General features: G+C 36.8%; 1 protein-coding gene across 1 annotated transcript in view; it reads left to right on the top strand.

Moving 5' to 3' along the window:
* POU6F2 (POU class 6 homeobox 2) overlaps positions 1–18,285 on the top strand; it is a gene marked incomplete at both ends in the record, with an annotated part of 485,745 nt that overhangs the window by 98,252 nt on the left and 369,208 nt on the right. The window lies entirely within an intron of this gene.

Raw genomic sequence — 18,285 nt, 5'->3', positions numbered from 1 at the left:
AGGAATAGTGGTTGCTGTTTCCTGCTATTTCTGCTTTTAGAGGTAGAATTGTGCCTGTGTATCTTTCTTCTTTTGGTTTTCTTCCTTAGCTATTTTCTTGTTTTTTTCTAGGATGTAGTTTTCCTCCTTGTATTGGGTTTTCCACCTGTAATTAATTGTAGTGCTATGTTCATGATCAGATATTGTGCACATTTAGTTTTGTCCTGGAATATCTTGCTCTCTCCATCTATGGTGATTGAGAGTTTTGCTGGGTATAGCAGTCTGGGCTGACACTTGTATTCTCTTAGAGTCTGCATCATGTCTGACCAGGCTCTTCTAGCTTTCTTAGTCTCTGTTGTGAAATCTGGTATGATCCTGATTAACCTGCCTTTATATGTTACATGATTTTTTCCCTTACTGCTTTTAGTATTCTTTCTTTGCTTTGGGCACTTGGTGTTTTGACTATTATGTGTCAGGAGGAGTTTTTTTTTTTTTAGGTTTTCTACCTCCAGGGTTGACTCTTTTAGTGTTTTTTTTTATTGTTTGCATTTCCATTTTAAATTCCTTCTACAATTCCTTCATCTCTTTGGTTCTTTTTTCCTCTTGTTCTTAGATTTCTTTGTGGTTTTTCGTGTTTCCTCTTTATAAGCTTCTATTTCTACAGCAGAGTTATTGCTTCCCTGGATCAACCTGAGGGCTGCATCTACAACATGCTAGGTCTAGCCCTCTTTTTCCCCTGGCTACACGCAGGGCAGTCTCACCAGGCCTGTGTTCCTGGATCTCAGCTGTTCTCGGTGGCAAATGGCCTGAGCGTTTGGTCTGCAAGGGGCCTTCCAGGTGGAAACTGAGTCCCTACGACAGAGTTTCTGCCCCTCCGAACCAATGTGTAGGCGTGCTTTCCGCGTACTCTGGCCAGACCTCTCCGAGCCTCGGCTACTAGCAGCACAGTTTCACCAGGCCTGTGTCCCTGGATCTCTGCTGTTCCCAGTGGCTGACAATATGTTTTTTTAAATCTACAAATCTAGACCCTTATGAAGATGCTACAGAAACTGAATTTTAGCATCTTTATAATCTGGACAAAACAGAAAAACCTGTAAATAAAAGTGTGAGCTAAGACACAGAAGAAGACTTTAGAAAATTCACTCCAGGCTTAACTCATTGCCTTCCTACCATAAGATCAGAAATCATTATCATAAAAAAAAGGCCAAGGGGAAGAACAGTGGGGTGGTCAGCTATGCAGGAGTCTCTGGAATAGGAAAGCATTTTATTGATAAGTCTAAGGATAAAAATTTACATTAAAGGACCAAAATAAAAGCTGTTATCGGTGTTTAAGAAGGTAGTGACTAGGCCAGAGGAGCTTAAATGAAGACAGATAAATTCGATGAAGGAAAACTGGTCAGCAATCTAGGCTTTTGAAGATGATATGAAAAGAATTTAAAATAAGGTAAGGATTAAGTACAGGAGCATCCCTGAGAAGTGAAGACTGAGGAGGTTCTCCATTCTAAGAAAATCAATGCTGAGGCTCACCCTAGAGATAAATTGGACTTCTTATTTAATAACACAGAGAAAGAGAATAATTATATAAGTATACTACTGTAACCAAAGACACATTACTTGGAAGGAGCAACAATCTGGTTAGGTGCCAAAACATCCTCACTGAAAAACAAATTAAGTCAGACTTTGAGTGATCTCTGAAAAATCTGAGCCACAAGCTGCACTAGCAAAAAATTTTAGTGAACCAAGGCATCTTTAATGCATGAAGGCAACAGAAATATATCATCAGATTAACAAAGACTTGGGCAGCATGTCGTTGTCACATGATCTTTAAAAATTACTATCAAGATAAGATGAATGGAGATTAAAATGGCGAAGATAGAAGGTGTATTGAGTTGGTGCATTATTACTGGATTCAAAGGCAGTTAGACACAGGCTGAAGGACAATTCCAAAGTCCTTGAAGCATTGGATGCAGATACAGAATTACACAGAAGGAGATGGCTTCAGGGTATAAAGCATTTCCAACCATAGTGAACTTTGAATGCATGTCTAAAGTCAAGGCTTAGAATGAGGTATGTATGGTCAGTTGCATGGTATAAAAAGCTCTGTAAGTGAATTTCAGTTTTTGGAGACATGATCTCAGTGTATGCCCAGGCTCGCCTAAAACTCTTGGCCATCATGCATCCTGAGTATCGGGATTATGGAGTGTGTCACCTTGAATGGATTCATCAAATATTGTAAAGAGAAATATGTAAATAATTACATTATATTTTTCAGTACATACATATTTTAATTTTTACTAATTAAAGAACTTAAGAAAGATGTAAGTTTTTTCAACTTCTGACAATGAACAATTGAAAAAGACACAATTAGATTGAAAATTAAAATAAGCCCCAAAATAGTAATAAAGTAAAAAAAAAAAAAAAAAAAAAAAAAAAAAAAAAAAAAAAAAAAAAAAACCAAACATACAAAACAGAATAAATCCTAGTGAGCAAAATAAAAATACTGACACTAAACATGAATGTTTTAAACTTTCTTGAAATACGTTAACTACAGTTTTGCACTGAATTAAAAGAAATTTAGGTATTTTAAAAGAAAAGATATACTTCAAATTCAAAATAGTAAAATCAAAATCTAGAAAATTATTGCCAGTGAAACTCAAGGCAAAGTAGAATTCAAAATATAAATTCAAGATAAGCTAGCAAGTACACAATGCATTCTATTTATTTAACCCTACAAACCAAATGAAAAGTAAAAATGTATAAAGCAGAAAAATTGAGAAACTCGATAAAATAAATATAAATCAGCATTTGAAAAATTTGCATAAGTCAGTCACCTGTAGCTAGACTAAGAAAATTCAAAGTAAACAATGACATTAAATAACATAAGCAATAATTTTAAATTTTAGTTTGTATAAATTTAGAACTACTATAAAATTATGTTTTCACAGGGTAATCCCAAAAAAATAACCTAAACATAGGCTTCAAAAATGAAAAAGAAAGAAACAACTAAAAAATGAATAAAGCCATTGTATTTTTTTAATAATTTAAACTTCTCTAAATTTAAAACAACTCTAAATTTATTGTTGGGTCTAATAACAGAAAAAAAATCACAAGATATTCCATGAATTAAAAATTATTTCAAGGACGACTATGAGAATTCCCTTTGTATAACAATTTTACAACCTTCTGGCTTCTCCTTATTCCTTTAAGTCAAATCTAAATAAGTGTAAAGATAAAAATGTTTAATGATTTGGGAAAAGAAATATATAATAAAAATATAAATAACTTAATTTATTTTAAATATTGATAAATTGAGCTTTAATTCATTGTCAGGGAAGCAGCCAGTAAAATAAACACTGGAAAATCTAAATGGAGCAAAATAAGACCACAGAACATTTATAAGATAAGAGGTATGACAGAATATTAAAATGAAAAAGTAATATTACAAATAATATTATCCAAATGTACTTGAAAGTCTTTACAAAATGGGTAAACTTACATGACATGAAACATGAATGACTTAAATTCTATGGTAAATTTATGACATTATTTTTAAAGCTTCCAAAAGGAAAAAAGAAAAACTCTTAGTACAGATAACTACACACACATACTCACACACACACACACACTATTTTAATACAAGTCCTTAGCTTCCGATTTGGCAAATGAAATTATGATATGCCAATAAATTAACCCACTAATTATGTCCTAAAATTCCACTGTTGAGAAGCAGAGTTTCAACTATTGCCATATGCCTAGGTAAATTCCTGAAAAATAAAAATATTAACAAAAATCGTACAAAAAATGGTGCATATAACTTTTCTGTGGATTGGGTGGTTTCTACTTATAAAACCAATAGAATAAAACATGAAAGACAAATATGACTGAATAAAAAGTTTTTAAACATTTTAAAGAACCAGCATTAGTAAAAACCAAATTGTAAGAAGAAAAGTTGAGAAGGCACCCATTTAGATTCAGAAAAATCTGCCAAGTCATATTCTATTTTTCTCTAATATTCTTAATTCAACATCAATGAAATTAGAAAAATAATATTCTTGATGGAAAGTTTAGATATAAACTTATATAGGTATATAAAACATATGTATTTAAGTTTATGTAAATAATATATACATATTGAATATATGTATATTCTCTCTCTTTATATATCTATATATACATATATATATTTATATATCATACTTATGTGCTGAAAACACTGTGTCAATTTTAACTTCAGACAGTTACTGCTTCCATACAGCTGTACCATGTTTCAGGAGAAAAACCCCGAGATTCTCCAACAGACAGAAAAACACAGGATGTGAGTAATTCATACAGAAGAAGTTCACTAGCTAACAAACTTGAAAATGTTAACTTTGCTAATGAGATGCAAATTAAAACATTAATAAAATGCCACATTCCAACAAATAAATTAGAAAAATATTAAACATATAATAAAGAGAGCAGCTTGCTTGGGAACTAGAGGAATAAATTTTCCACAGCTTGATCTTGAAGACTTTGGCAATGGTCCACACTCTTTCAACCTGCAGTGCTACTCTTCAGAATATATTCTAAGCTGTCAAGATTTTATTTTTGTATGAATAAATTAGACATTTTAAATCAAGAGACCTTATGGTTTCTGATAACATAAGTTTATCAATGAAAATAAATGCAGTATATATTCCTAATGTATACACACTTACAGTTTTTATGCTATGCATTTTGCCACTAAAACATATAACACAAAATCATCATAATACTGAAATGAGTATAAACTCTAATTTTTTTTCCTGCACCTCATTAGAAAAAAATCACCTAATGCATAAATATCTTGTTTCTAAGACCTTTGTCCTAACTCTGTAGTTTAAAAAGAGTGGAATAGATTATGCTCCATGACTCCGAGTGTTTTGCAAGGACTTGGAATCACAGTTTTAGATTCTGTATAATTTTGAGAGCATTGATGATGCGCATATAGTCTCTCGTGGCTAGCTCACCTTCATCACCCGAAGAGCAGCTTAGAAAGTCAATAAATACTCCCCGAATAAGAAACTCAATTTTAAAAGCAGGTACCCGTTATGCATGAAGGTGCATGATTTTACATCGAGCACTAAAGAAACTGAAGGAGTATTGCTAAGCTTGGCCAACCTAGGACGCAAAAGGAGACCCTATCTCAAACACACACAAACACATTTACACACAGTAATTAAGTAATTAAAAAAGTAAAACCAGGATTTCAATCTGATTTTTAAAACGATTGGAAAAAAAACCAACATATTCATACCATGTTTGACTGTGTGGTTTTGTATGTATAGATACATATATTATTTTCAGAATTTTCTACAAATTCTGTAAACTTTAATTAAAATTTAAAGCGTATATATCTAGAGTGGAGGATGAAATAGGGAAGTTTTGAAAGAATAAAAGTCTAATTTATGTTCAAGAGCCCAAATTTTATAACCCAAGACTGCATAAAAACAGGAAATTCTAAAGCTTTTTTCTTATTTGTAATTAAAATGAAAAGGTAGACCTGCGTAATGCAGCGGTTACTTCTGGATGCTGGGAAACTTGGCAGCCCCTCCTTACTCTGTGGTATTCATAAAACTTTCCCAACAGCCTTGTTATCTGAAGAGATCTCTGAGCTTCTGTCTCTGAGATATTTGACAAGTTACAGATAGAGCCTGAAAATCTACAGCCTACACAGGGTTGTGGTCCGCAGGATTTGAAAAACACAGATGAAAGAATCCATAAATCAACACTTTAGTATTTATGCTAATTCTGTATGGTCTTTATTACTATAGCTTTGAAGTACAACTTGAACTTAGGGATAGTGATACTTCTGAAATTTCTCTTATTGTATAGGATTTTTTAAAACTATTCTGTTTTTTTTTTCCCATATGATGGTGATATTTCAAGGTCTGTAAAGAATTTTATTGGAATTTTGGTAGGGATTGTGTTGAATCTGCAGATTGCTTTGTTAAAATAGCCAGTTGTACAATGTTAATTTTTCCAATCCATGAGCATGGGAGATCTTTCTCTCTTCTGATATCTTGAGTTTGTAAAGACTGCCTGAGGAGTTCTTTCAGTGTTAGCAAGACTGGATGGACTTCAGGGATATTAGGGTCTTTATCAATTTTCTTTCACCAATAATCCAGTCAAACCCAAATGGCAAAGAAATGGCCAATACAGGTTCCAGAAAAGTAGATAAATGTAGAAATGGCTCGTTTGATTGATTTTGTAGGAGAAATTAAATTAATTTGGTGGATATAGGGGTAAAACATTTATAAATGTGGCTTAAATTGGAGTTTTTATGGGGTTTTTCACGGCTCCATAATACTTATTATGGGTTTGTGTTTTTAATTACAGCTTCATCTAGTGCTTAATCACCATGCAGTTTCCACTGTGGTTTTACCTTTCTCCAAAACAGCCTTGGGAAAGGGAAGCTTGATCTTGACATGATTCACATATCAGTCACTGGGAAGAAAGAGGGACTCCATGTCAGGTTTGGTTACATCCTAAGTCCTCCCCTTGGCCCAGAACCCCCATGTCAGCTTACCATTGGGCACTGCCAACTTTTGGTCCTTAGAGAGTACCCAAACTTTCCTAAGACACACATTTTCTTTCTATGCTGTCTACATGACCGTTCTCTCTGTCTCTGTAGTGTGTGTTCAAGGGCCCCTTCCTGTGAGACAATTCTAGTCACTAGATACATTTGGACATCCATAGCCATGGCTTGTGATAGTCTATACAACCAAATGTAGGTAAAAACAAAACAACAATGTTTGAATGTGTCTAAAGGCCTTAGCAAGACAGCTCATGGCTTAAAGATGCTGCTGAACTTGATGAGAAACTTAATCTCAAACTGCATAACCTCTGGTTCCCACATCAGGTGGAAGAATGTGGAAAGAACCAACTCCTATAAATGTTCTTTGGCATTTATATGTGAGCATGCTTCTACACACACATACAACACACAATTAATAAATAAATGTAAAAAATTAGATATATTTGAAACAAATGTATACATTTTCTGATGTCTTCATTCATTAAATAATATAACTATTTGCATAGTGTTTACACTGTACCAGATATTTATAAAAAATCCAGAGCTTATTTAAGAACACATCAGCATGTGTGTAGGTTAGATACAAAGACGGACATTTTATACAAAGACTCAAAATCATCGGATTTGTTCCCGGACCTTGCCCTGCACAGCTTTTCTTTTGTTCACTGATATCATTACCACCCATAACTGATATTTCTTTATTTACTTGGCTTTCATTGGTCCTCATCACTATACTGTTAGCAGAAAGGAGCTTTGAACTATATGTCTTGCTTAGTGATAAATTTCTGTTGTATTCAGAAGTGAGCGGTATGCAGTATTTGTAAAAATTAGCATAAAACACTACCAGCATCAAAGTTAAACAAGGAAAATAAATTCCATAATCAATCTCCTTACAACAACAGATTAAACTATCTTCCATTGAAATTTTGGAGACATGATCAATGTTTTAAAACCCATTGTAATTGGCTAGATACTTTTCAATTAAAAAACAAAACTAGGAAATTTATCCCCTAGTTTGTCTGAAGCTAATTTGAGTTTATTTTATGGCTTATTTTTAATCAAAGCTTTTTTTTTTTTTTTTTTTTTTTTTTTGATTTGTTGAAAGGTATTGCACAGGTGTGATTAGTTTTGCTTGACATACTGAGGAAATGTTAGCCACAGGTACAAAAGTCAAGAGCAAGCCTTCTAGTCAGCTTTGCACCTCCCAGAAGGGAAATGTGTTAGTGGGCCCAGGGGAAGCTAGGGTGTAGACCCTTGTAGTTGAAGTGTGAGAAAGTAGAAGAAATGATATTCCACTTCAAATTTGTTCCATACAGCAAACAGAAAATGTTTTAGGCGCAGTGCATGTGTGTGTTGGGGTGGGAAGAGCCCAGTTTGGAAGCTAGGTAGAGCAGAATGAAGCAGGGATATACACTAGGCCAGACTTCAAGTACAGATTTGCCTTTGAGGCACTGGTACAGCAGTGTACACAGAAACTAATGTAGAGCACAGGTGTGTCATTGTCACAGACCCCACTGAAATGCTCAGCTCTGGGACAAATTTAGCCTTCTGTGAATTAAACTTCTCTTTGTTCAGTCACTGAGATGTCATCCAAGCAAATTGGGAGTCAATGGGCAGGAATCACACAAATGGAGGCTTCTAAACCCAACGATGACACAGACTGTTTATAAAGACCTTATAAAGACATCTAATGTTTAATGCTTTTCTGAGGGTGACATCTTAATAGACTATGTTGTGTCTGTGTTCCATTCGTCAGTACTTTAGCTAGTCTGTGACACGGCAGTACTTGAGAGTATTCAGTCGATGAGTTTTGAATTCCAGATACAACATAGTCACTGGGATCCTCCATCTGCCACATCATCAGGACAGCTTTTGACTGCTGGATAGGAACCTGGCTACAGTATGCTTCTCCAAGTGGGAAATCTTGTATCACCAGTTGATGATGATCTCCGTAAAACCAAGACTTAAGTCTAGAGAAGCCTAAGGTTTTCTGGGTGGAGCAACATGTTCCTTAACAACCTTGCTGATGCCTAAACGTTTCTTCATAGTAGGGCAGTGTGTGCCAGTGCACGAATTACAGGTCAGCCACTGAGGTAGAGTGTGTCACATTAGCACCTAACAGAGCAACCACCAACTGTTAACAGGGACAGAAAGCATGCTGAGGCCCATCAGAAGTGCTGAGTATCTCTCTTCTTTCCTTTCCTGGCGTTTTATCAGCAAGTTAAATTAGTGGTGGTCTCATATCTTTCTTGAACGTTTCTTTCCCCAGCAGTCCTCAGAACACCTTGCACAAAGTGAACTGTCAGTATGGGTCTGTTGAAGTTCACCGTTTTTGTCTTAAGCAGACCCTGCATTTTTTAAGCACCCCGCCCCCTTCAAAGGTTAGAGGTTAAAAGAAATACTTAGATAAGTCTGTGTGTAGTTTGAGTTGGGAAGAAATCCGCAAAGTAATTTTAACAGTGGTTAATAAAGACAGCCAGCAAGGTGGGAGGAAAACCTGTAAAACACAAACCACCCAGCGCATGGGAGCCCAGAGAAGAGATTTAGATAATCTTTCCAACTATTCTCCCTCCTCCCCCTCCCCCACCTCCCTGGAATTATGTTATCTCTGCTTCTCTTAAAAGCTCAGAAGCCTTTTGAATTGGGGCAGCATTCAAAGAACAGTCAAGGGTCACCCCTTGGAATATTAAAGGAGAGTGGATTACCAGGAGAGGGAGGGCAAAGAAACGCTAGGGCTGGACCCTGCCATGTGCAGGCTGAAGGTAAAATAGAGAAGCAGCCAGGAGAAGCCAGTGAATGGTCCCAGCAGGCTGTGTGAGGCTGGGGTTTGGGGAACATTAGTGAAATCAATTAGACAACAAATGGCCTTTTGAACAAAGTAGGACGCGAATGTGGAGACATCAAACTTATAAAATAAAGTTAAAAGCCAGATACTGTCCTAATCTGGAGATAAAATTCTACAAAATTTATAGCCCTCTGACAGTTACTTATTCCTTAAAATAATAAACCTTTAGAATTTATGGAGTAAATTCCTTCTCAAAGGACTTAAGAGTAATTTAGTTAAAAAAAAAAAAAAAAACTAACAGGTTTTTGACCTTTCTTTTCTTTTTTTTAAAAATAGATATTGATTCTTGTTTTTGTTTTTCAAATAAAATCAATGCCTATTTAGTGGGGGCTTGATGTGTGCCCCACACTCTCCTGATGTTTGGAGGAGGAAGATCCAAAGGGAAGCTGGCTTCTTAGCGGTGTTTTCTGACCAGTTTATTTTTGTGTATGTGTAGGGAATGGATCAGAGTCTCTTTGAAAACATAATGAAGGCTAAGGAGCTCTTTTTCCTAAGGTTCCCAAACTCTCACACCTTGTCAGAGGGTAGTAAACAAAGAGCACTGAGCAGGCAATAGAGAAATCTCTTTTATTACCGGGCAGTCAGCCTAGTCTAAGCGCTATTTGAATTATTTATTTAATCTGTAAACGCATCCCATGTGGCATATGCTATTATTACCCCCATTTCCTTCCCAGGGAATTGGAGGCTCAGGGATGTAAGTCCTTGCTCCAAGCCCCGCAGAGAGCAGGTGACTTCATGCCTGAACACAGGCTGCTGGTTCCAGTGTCCAGACACTTACCCGTGGCACCATGGGACTGGAAAGTGGGGCACCACGAGATCCCAAAGGAAAGTGAACTGCAGAGAGAACTCACTGTAGACCAGGAAGTGTCTGTGCTCAACTTTGACCCCATGGACCTGGATACTTTATTATCACGTGCCAGCCAAGCATCTCCACGATTTTACAACCCCAGAATGCGAATAGCACATTCTGTGCTTTACACAGTGCACATCAGGACATCCAAAAACAGAGGTAGAGCAGGACCTGGCACATTACCCGGAAATTTGGAATGGACTCTGACAGCACTATGGACACAGGAAAGATTTCAAAACTTCAGTTTTCGGATTATTAACTGGTCAGCAGGGGGCAGGATAGATTTTTCTATTTATTTATGGAAATCACAAATAGGAGAAATCAGATATTTTGTAAAGAAGAGTTTTTAACTCGGTCATTTTGAAGGAAGGATGGGGTTTGAGGCACTCATATTTATGACACTTATTTAAATGGCAGAATTGGAAAATTCATAATAAAACCAACCTTCAGATACCAGTGTGTGTTTTTAGAAACAACTTTTGAGTGAGTAAGAGGCCGGGAGGACATTATATTGTGCAGTGAACTTCCAGTCGTGGGTAAATTCTTCTAGAGAAGACCCAGGGGGACAAAGACCTGAGCCTGACCCAGAGGCAGAAGCCCTTTGTTTCTTGGGGCCATGCTGAGCTCTGCAGCCTTTCCTTTGTAGAGTTTCTCTGCTGCCCAGTTTAACGGTAGCTCTTCTCTCATGTCACTCCTGATTTTCCTCCCCTTGCTTCCTTCACTATTAGCGAATCAATCAAAATACATTGTGACTGGGAGTCTAGCTTGTACCAGACACATTGCTCAGTATTGAGGATCCTGCTTGCTAAGGATTAACCAATAGAAAATCTATTATGACTTTGTCACATCTGAGACACAGCACGGGAGGCCTGGGAGATGGCTCAGTAACTCGGAGACTGAGGTGGGTTCCTTGCACTCTGGTTAGGTAACTCATCATTACTTCTAACTCCAGCTTTTCAAGATCTAACACCCACTTCTAGCTTCCTCTCTCTCTCCCTCTTCCTTCCCCCCTTTCTCTCTGACACACACACACACACACACACACACACACACACACTGATTAAAAATAAAATATCTTAGAGATGCAATGTGAGTAGGCTCAATAAAAGCTATCTTTGAGTATTCTGAAGACTTCGTATGAAACAGAAACCCAGGAAAAGCTATTTATGAGTATTATGAGGACTTTGTACAAAACAGAGGGACCAGTTTAGTTTTAAAATGAAGTAGGTGCTTCAGCTGTCCTGACTCTGAGGTAATCTATAAAAATCTTAAGATACCTCAGTCCTTGGCTTGAAAAATCCCTGATTCAAGATCAGATTTTTCCATTCTGAAAGATGACTATGTCATTCAACTTTGCAAAATTTTTGGATGTCGAACACACATGAATGCACAACCGCAAAAATACACAAGATGCATCTAGAAATTTTAAGACAGTAAAAATAAATTTTAGTTAGAACAGACTGAATAATCTCTTTTCAGAATTCCTTAGCAGCTGTCCACTCAAATTACTGAATGCAAATTCAATTCCCTTAGAGCTCTTTTCTGATTAAGTCCCAATGCCCAAATGAAGCCACGAGATTATGAAGATTATATGAATATAGGGTAGTTGTGTGTAGCATCGGTATTGTGCATAACCCCATTACTAAGAGACCCAATCCAGATGAGCCAGATTGAACTGGTATCGATGCTTTCACACGAGGTGGCAGAAATCGAATTGATGGTGCTATTAGGTTGTCAATATCAGTGTCTCTCTCTCTTCCCACATAAGTAGACACGAAGCGTGGTCCGTACGGATTGTCTATGCAGTCATACTAACTTCCAATAGGCCAAGATGCTGAAGAAGCTCAAGGTGGTGCACTAGATAGATGTTCCAACTGCAGTTCTGTATAGGTGTTGTAGAAGCCTAGAGCTTACAGACTCCAATTTGTCTGATCATGGTATTGCTAGCTCAACTTGAACACTCCAGAGGGTGCGGTTTTGTTTCTGATTGTGATCAGGTTTAACCATGTTGTGTGTTGTGCTCTTGCATTGAGTTACCTCTAGAATATAAGCATGCTTAGGAGTAAGTGACACAGTAGACCTGGAGAAGGACAGAGACTCTAGCAAGAGAGGGCAATGACTTATGTACCTGATGTTCTACCAGAGGAAAGAGATGCTGAAGCTGCTCATACGTTAAACTTAACCCCTAGGAAGAGAGTTGTCATCCCCAGCACAAAAGCAATCAATTTTAAAAGAAGAAAGAAAGAAAAAAGAAAAGAAAGGGTTTACTTATTTGATATATGAGTGCTCTATCTGTGTGTATACCTGGATGCCAGAAGAGGGAACCAGATCACATTATAGATGATCTTGAGGCACTGTGGAGTTGCTGGGAATTGAACCGAGGACATCTGACAGAGCAGATAGTGTTCTTCATGACTGAGCAATCTCTTCAGCCCTGCAATCAAATATTTTATGGCCTTTCCCCTCGCCCCTTCCATATGATTCCACATTGATCTTAAGCAAATAGTGCCTAGATAAAGTCGTGAGGAGATAGAAGAAGTGGTAAAGTGTCATCCCAAGTCATGGGATGTTAGGCATCTTCCTAACAGAGGCACCAGATTTTATCAGGATTCTTCTTCTTCTTCTTCTTCTTCTTCTTCTTCTTCTTCTTCTTCTTCTTCTTCTTCTTCTTCTTCTTCTTCTTCTTCTTCTTCTTCTTCTTCTTCTTCTTCTTCTTCTTCTTCTTCTTGCGAGAAGTAGCAGCTAACATTGCTGGTATTTGGGAAACAAGGGCCTCAGAAGTAAGGAGTAGATCCACTACAGTAAACAGTAGAATCTTCTCCTTCAGTGACAGTGACTCCTACTCCAAACTGAAGGCACAGAGAGATAATTAACCAAAGTGAATGACTGTATGTGGCACAGAAGTATTATATATAATATATATAATAGAAATATTATAGAAAAATATTTTATAATATATATTTTATATATGTATATATAATAGAAGTATTATAGAAAAAGGTCTACCTCTACAATACACTCTATACTTTGGATATATTCATTTTAGGGAGACGAATGCACCATATGAGTGAAACATTTTTTTTTTTGTATTTTGAGTGCCATACTATGTTTCACACAATATTCATGTATTTGAAGATAGAAGTATGTAAGTTTCACTATTCTAACTATAGTGGAATAGAAGTAAATAATGGGAGTTAAGATTGTTGATTTGAGAAAGGAATTCCAGATTCAGGTCAACATCTTCTGTGTAAATTACTGAGGAACTGCCTTCAAGGGCACATGTGGAGTTGTTGTGAAGTTCATTGTGAAGTTCATTGTGGTACAGATTTCTGATTATTGTTAAAACTTGGGGTGAACATATTCTTCAATATGTTAGATATACTGAGAACTGAACTACTTAGCAAGGTTACTGATGAAAGAAAGAGAAAATGTGTTTCTCAGTGTCTAAAATAACAGACGTCACTATTGAAAACATCACTCTCTAAACCCATTATAAATTGATAAATCTATAAAGCTGGCTTCTTCTTAATTATTTATTTTGTTATTTTCCTTTTTTCTGTGAAAAAAATTAAACTGTAAATATGATCTTGTGTTTACATATCAAATTGAATACGATAATTTGCTTCTAATTTTTTCTAGATAAAAACATGTATTTCTAGAGTGGGAAAAACACAACATATATTTTCTTTATAAAATAGGCAGTATTTATATTCAATTTTGGTTTGGGTAATTTTATCATACAACCAACGAAAAATTCCATGGATTTTTGGGGGATTGCCTGAGTTATTTATATTGTTTCTAAAAGCACCTTCAACTGTCAGTTTCATACTTAGTTTGTTCACAAAAATATGCTGGACCTAGCTCAAGTTCTGTAAGAGGGGCGTGGCTGTTCCCATTGAGTGGCTGCCCCTGGACACGGGTCCTTTGCTGAATCCATAATCCCACTCTCTCTACTTTCTCTGACTAGAAAATGAGAGTGATTATGCTTCCAAAAATTGTACCAACTTACTGAAAGTCTTTGAGCTGAATTATTCTATCTTTCATTATCTGGCATTATTTTCTAGCAACTTGGCAAAAGCCCATGTTAGATACTCCATAAGTAATACAGTGTCCTGAAACTACTTGTTCAATAAAATGTTGGGTAGAATCGCACTGGGAACTCTCTTGTGAAAATTATATTAAAAGATAGCAAAATTAGTCTGATGATATTGCACACTATCAGTGTATATACTAAGGTGAACAAGGATGTATGCTGGATGGACTGACACAAGTGAACCTTTATTGTGGAATATCTTTGAGACAAGTGCTTTGTGACATGATTCATGGGAAACACTGTCTCATCCCAGCCCTTTAAGTTCTAAGTTGAGATCATGAAGGCTGGTAGCGTTTGCATGGCTTGCTATGTACATGGGTCAATGAATGAATCAGAGTGCTGAGCATGCTTCATTGTCCTGTCTTCTGGACTGCATTTTCCCAAGCAGAGCCAGCCAGTGGCATATTTTGTCTTCTGTTCTGTAGGGAGGATGATAACACACACAGCCCACCCTGGAGTAGGTTGTCTAGGCATAGCGGCAGCTGTGGCCATGCTGACTTTTTGGTTCCTAATTCAAGCCTTGGGGTAACCAGGAGTTCCTTTCAGTGGTTCCTGGGCAGTATGAAGAGGAACAACCACAAAAGCCAGAACCCTGGCCTTAACACTCAGTCATATGTTGTAGGTTCAAGACTTTCAGCCTTGTTGAACTTGAGTTCTTCATTCATAAAGTATGGTTACTTTGTTTGTATAACAGAAGATACATCCGAAGAGCTTGTCTGACAATGACACTAGATAAAGGTTTCATTTTCTTTAGGCATACCTGAAGGAGATCTAAGTTAACATCATGCTGTTTGGATGTTGGGGCACAGTCCTTCTGTTCACTACAGAATGTGGTAAAAATTTTCTTCAAATTATGCCAATGGAATAATTCCATTTTTTAATTTTATTATTTCTTATTTCCTGTTTCTTGCTTTCTTACCTCTCTTTTCACTGTCCTGTCTCCTTTGGTCTCCAATTACCCTTGTATGTGCCTGGTAGTGGAATAGGCACTGTTCCTATCCCATTGACACTTGACTATGCGACCACTTTCTCCTACCAGTGTTGATAGCCAAGTGGCACAGAGACCTTCATTTCTTCTACTGATGTAATTAATGACATCAAGTGTTTAAGCATGGAATTTTCATTACTTGGTATTTAATTTATCACTTCAGCCATTTCTTTTCCTGTTTGCTGCTATGGAAATTGTTAGAAATATTGAAGTTATGGCTCTCTTCCATTTCTTCAAGATACTATGTGGGTATATATTGGAACATCTTGTCTGTTCTTTGCAAAAAAAAAAAAAAAAAGAGTTTTCATAGACTACCATAGCATTTTGCAGAGAGAGTAACTTCCAAGCCCAATGTTACCTGAAAGAACCACTTCCCCCATCACCAGTTGGTCTGTACTCAGTGATTATTGCTTGTAGCACATTTCCAAATGGACCACCCAGTGACTGCAGCTGTGATTCAAAGATGTCTGTCCTCTGACTCACTAGGGATTTGCTATTTAACCATACCATATATGTATGTGTATGTGTATGTGTATGTGTATGTATATGTGTATAAGTATATGCATATGTATATGTGTGTATATATATATGTGTGTATATATATATATATATATATATATATATACACAAATGTATACACACACACACACACACACACACACACACACACACACATAGCTATGACATGGGAACTGTAAAATGAAAGCCTAAATGAGCACTTTAATAACAAGATATTTCCAAAGCTTACATCACTGATAGGTACTGGTTGGCAGTTTAACCATGTATGAAGTACATAAAGGTAGTTTAAGAAAGCTATTGTCCAGTGAATGTATACTGACAGGACATACCTGGCACACATTTGCCATATTTAAGTACAAGTCAACTTAGCAGCTTCATCTCGGCTCTTCTGTGAGATTCCAGATTCAATTTCGGACCCTTCACAATTAATGCAGGAGAATATTCCTTTTCATGTCCTCCCAGATAGTCACTGACACGTGAATAATCCTGTGTGGTTTACAGGATTGTGTTCCTAACAGAAGTTCACCATCAACAGCCCTTGAAAGATGTTCAAATAAGCAATGTAGCCAGAGAGATGGAATGTTTCTAAGAGATGAATCCCATGTCTCATTCTTCAGTATTCAGCCTTTTAGGAAGTAAAAAAAAAAAATCTAGAATTTAAACCTGGGTTCTTATATTCTGTGATGAGCACACTATAAATACCATGAGATTACCAGTGTTGTTCCTTTCCTCACTGTGTACAGATTACTCACTAAATCAGAACAGCAGCAGCAGCAGCACCAAATATACAGGGGGAAATTCTGGAAGCATTTGAGAATTGCCCATTTCTTTTGTGTTTCGTCCATCCCTCTCCACCACCCAATGCCAAGTGCTCTAAAATCCAGGCAACATACAGGTACCCAGTGCCCGGGACACTAATCCATCACCCGTAAATTCAGATTGACAATACCATAGGTCGACCACATTGATTACATTGATTCTATTTCAAATATTTACAATATACTGAGACAAGCCTAATCTATTTTCTACAGAGTTCAAGGTAGGTATCACGGTTTCAGAGGGGGGGAACAATGGAGAAGTGTTTGTGGTTGCTATCTACAGTAATCTGATGTTGACAGAGAGTAGTATTTTATTTAGTAATTAACAGTGTAAAAGGCCGAGGAGCTGTCATGTTGGTTCTTAGGCTGGGGAATGTGATGAAAGATGATATCTACAGTCGCATCCTTTCCACTTGTTTAGGATTGTCAGGATGAGAAATGTCAGCATTATGAAAGCTCAGCTCTGCTCTTGATATGATAAAACCCTTCAAAAGCCAGCCTTTCTCTCTCCCTCATCCCCCTCCTGCCTCGCTCTCTGCACTTGCTTTTTTTTTTTTTTTTTTTATTTATCCTGTTTTGTTAGATGGCAGAAATATAATTCTTTTCTTTCTTCCTATTATAAGCCACCATTTTTGTTTTATTATATGTTTCACAACCCCTAATGCCCCACTGAAAATTACCTTGTTAAATGACAGTGTTTCAAAGCCATGAATCCTTTCCACCATTCCCTCAGAGGTTTGAAACAGTCAACAGACTGTAAAGAATAAATAATAAAAAAGTATTGATTATTTTGATGACTGCGAGATTCAATTAAGTATTAATTTTGCCCTCCAGTGGACCTATCAAGGTATTCAAAAGGGAGGGTTCGGCTCAGCTAAATGCGTGCTGAGTGCTTCAGCCTTAAATGGGGAGAAAATGTGTTTACCTACAGTATTTGAAGAAGAGTGCATCGATGCACAGAGTCCAATATTTAAGTGCTGTGCAAATTAAGCCCTGGTGACAGTGACATTGTTTTCAGTGCTATGAGTATTGACTAAAGAAGTGCATTTGATGACAGCTTAAACTATTTGTATTGATTAACATTTTCATAGATTATCATGTGTCATATCAAATTCACTTTTCAGGCATGAATACATTAAAAAGGAAAAAAAAAAAAAAACCCAGCCCAGGCATACCACAAGCAGGGCGATGATGGGCAAGGAGCACACCGCTCCACCTGCTCCTGCTTGTCACCTGTTTTCTGCTCAGGAACCATTTAGGCATAAACTTGACAATAAATAGCAGTCAGAACTCGAAGGGGAAAAAGGCAGTTTTTGCTTTGCTTTGCCTCTGCATCTGATACCATTGCCAAAGCAATCTTGGTTTGCCAGTGGACTGAAGGCTAGATTTCTCATCCCAACATGCCCTTCTAAATGAGCTGAAGACAAAGGCGTGCTAAATTTTGGAGAAGAAAAGTTTTTTCCTATTTTTTGCTTTCCTGGATGTGATTCTAGACTCCTTTTTCTTTAATGCTCTGGGTGTATGATGCTCTCTAGGTAACTGAATTATTGAGCACTGTTTGTAAGTATTTTTCCCACTTTCTTTAAAAAATGTAAAGCAATTTTCATATATTTGTTGTGTTTTGTTTGCTTTAGAAT

This window comes from Micromys minutus, assembly GCF_963924665.1.
Source record: "Micromys minutus genome assembly, chromosome: 6".
Lineage (NCBI taxonomy): Eukaryota > Metazoa > Chordata > Mammalia > Rodentia > Muridae > Micromys > Micromys minutus.
This window is presented reverse-complemented; position numbering and strand designations above follow the sequence as displayed.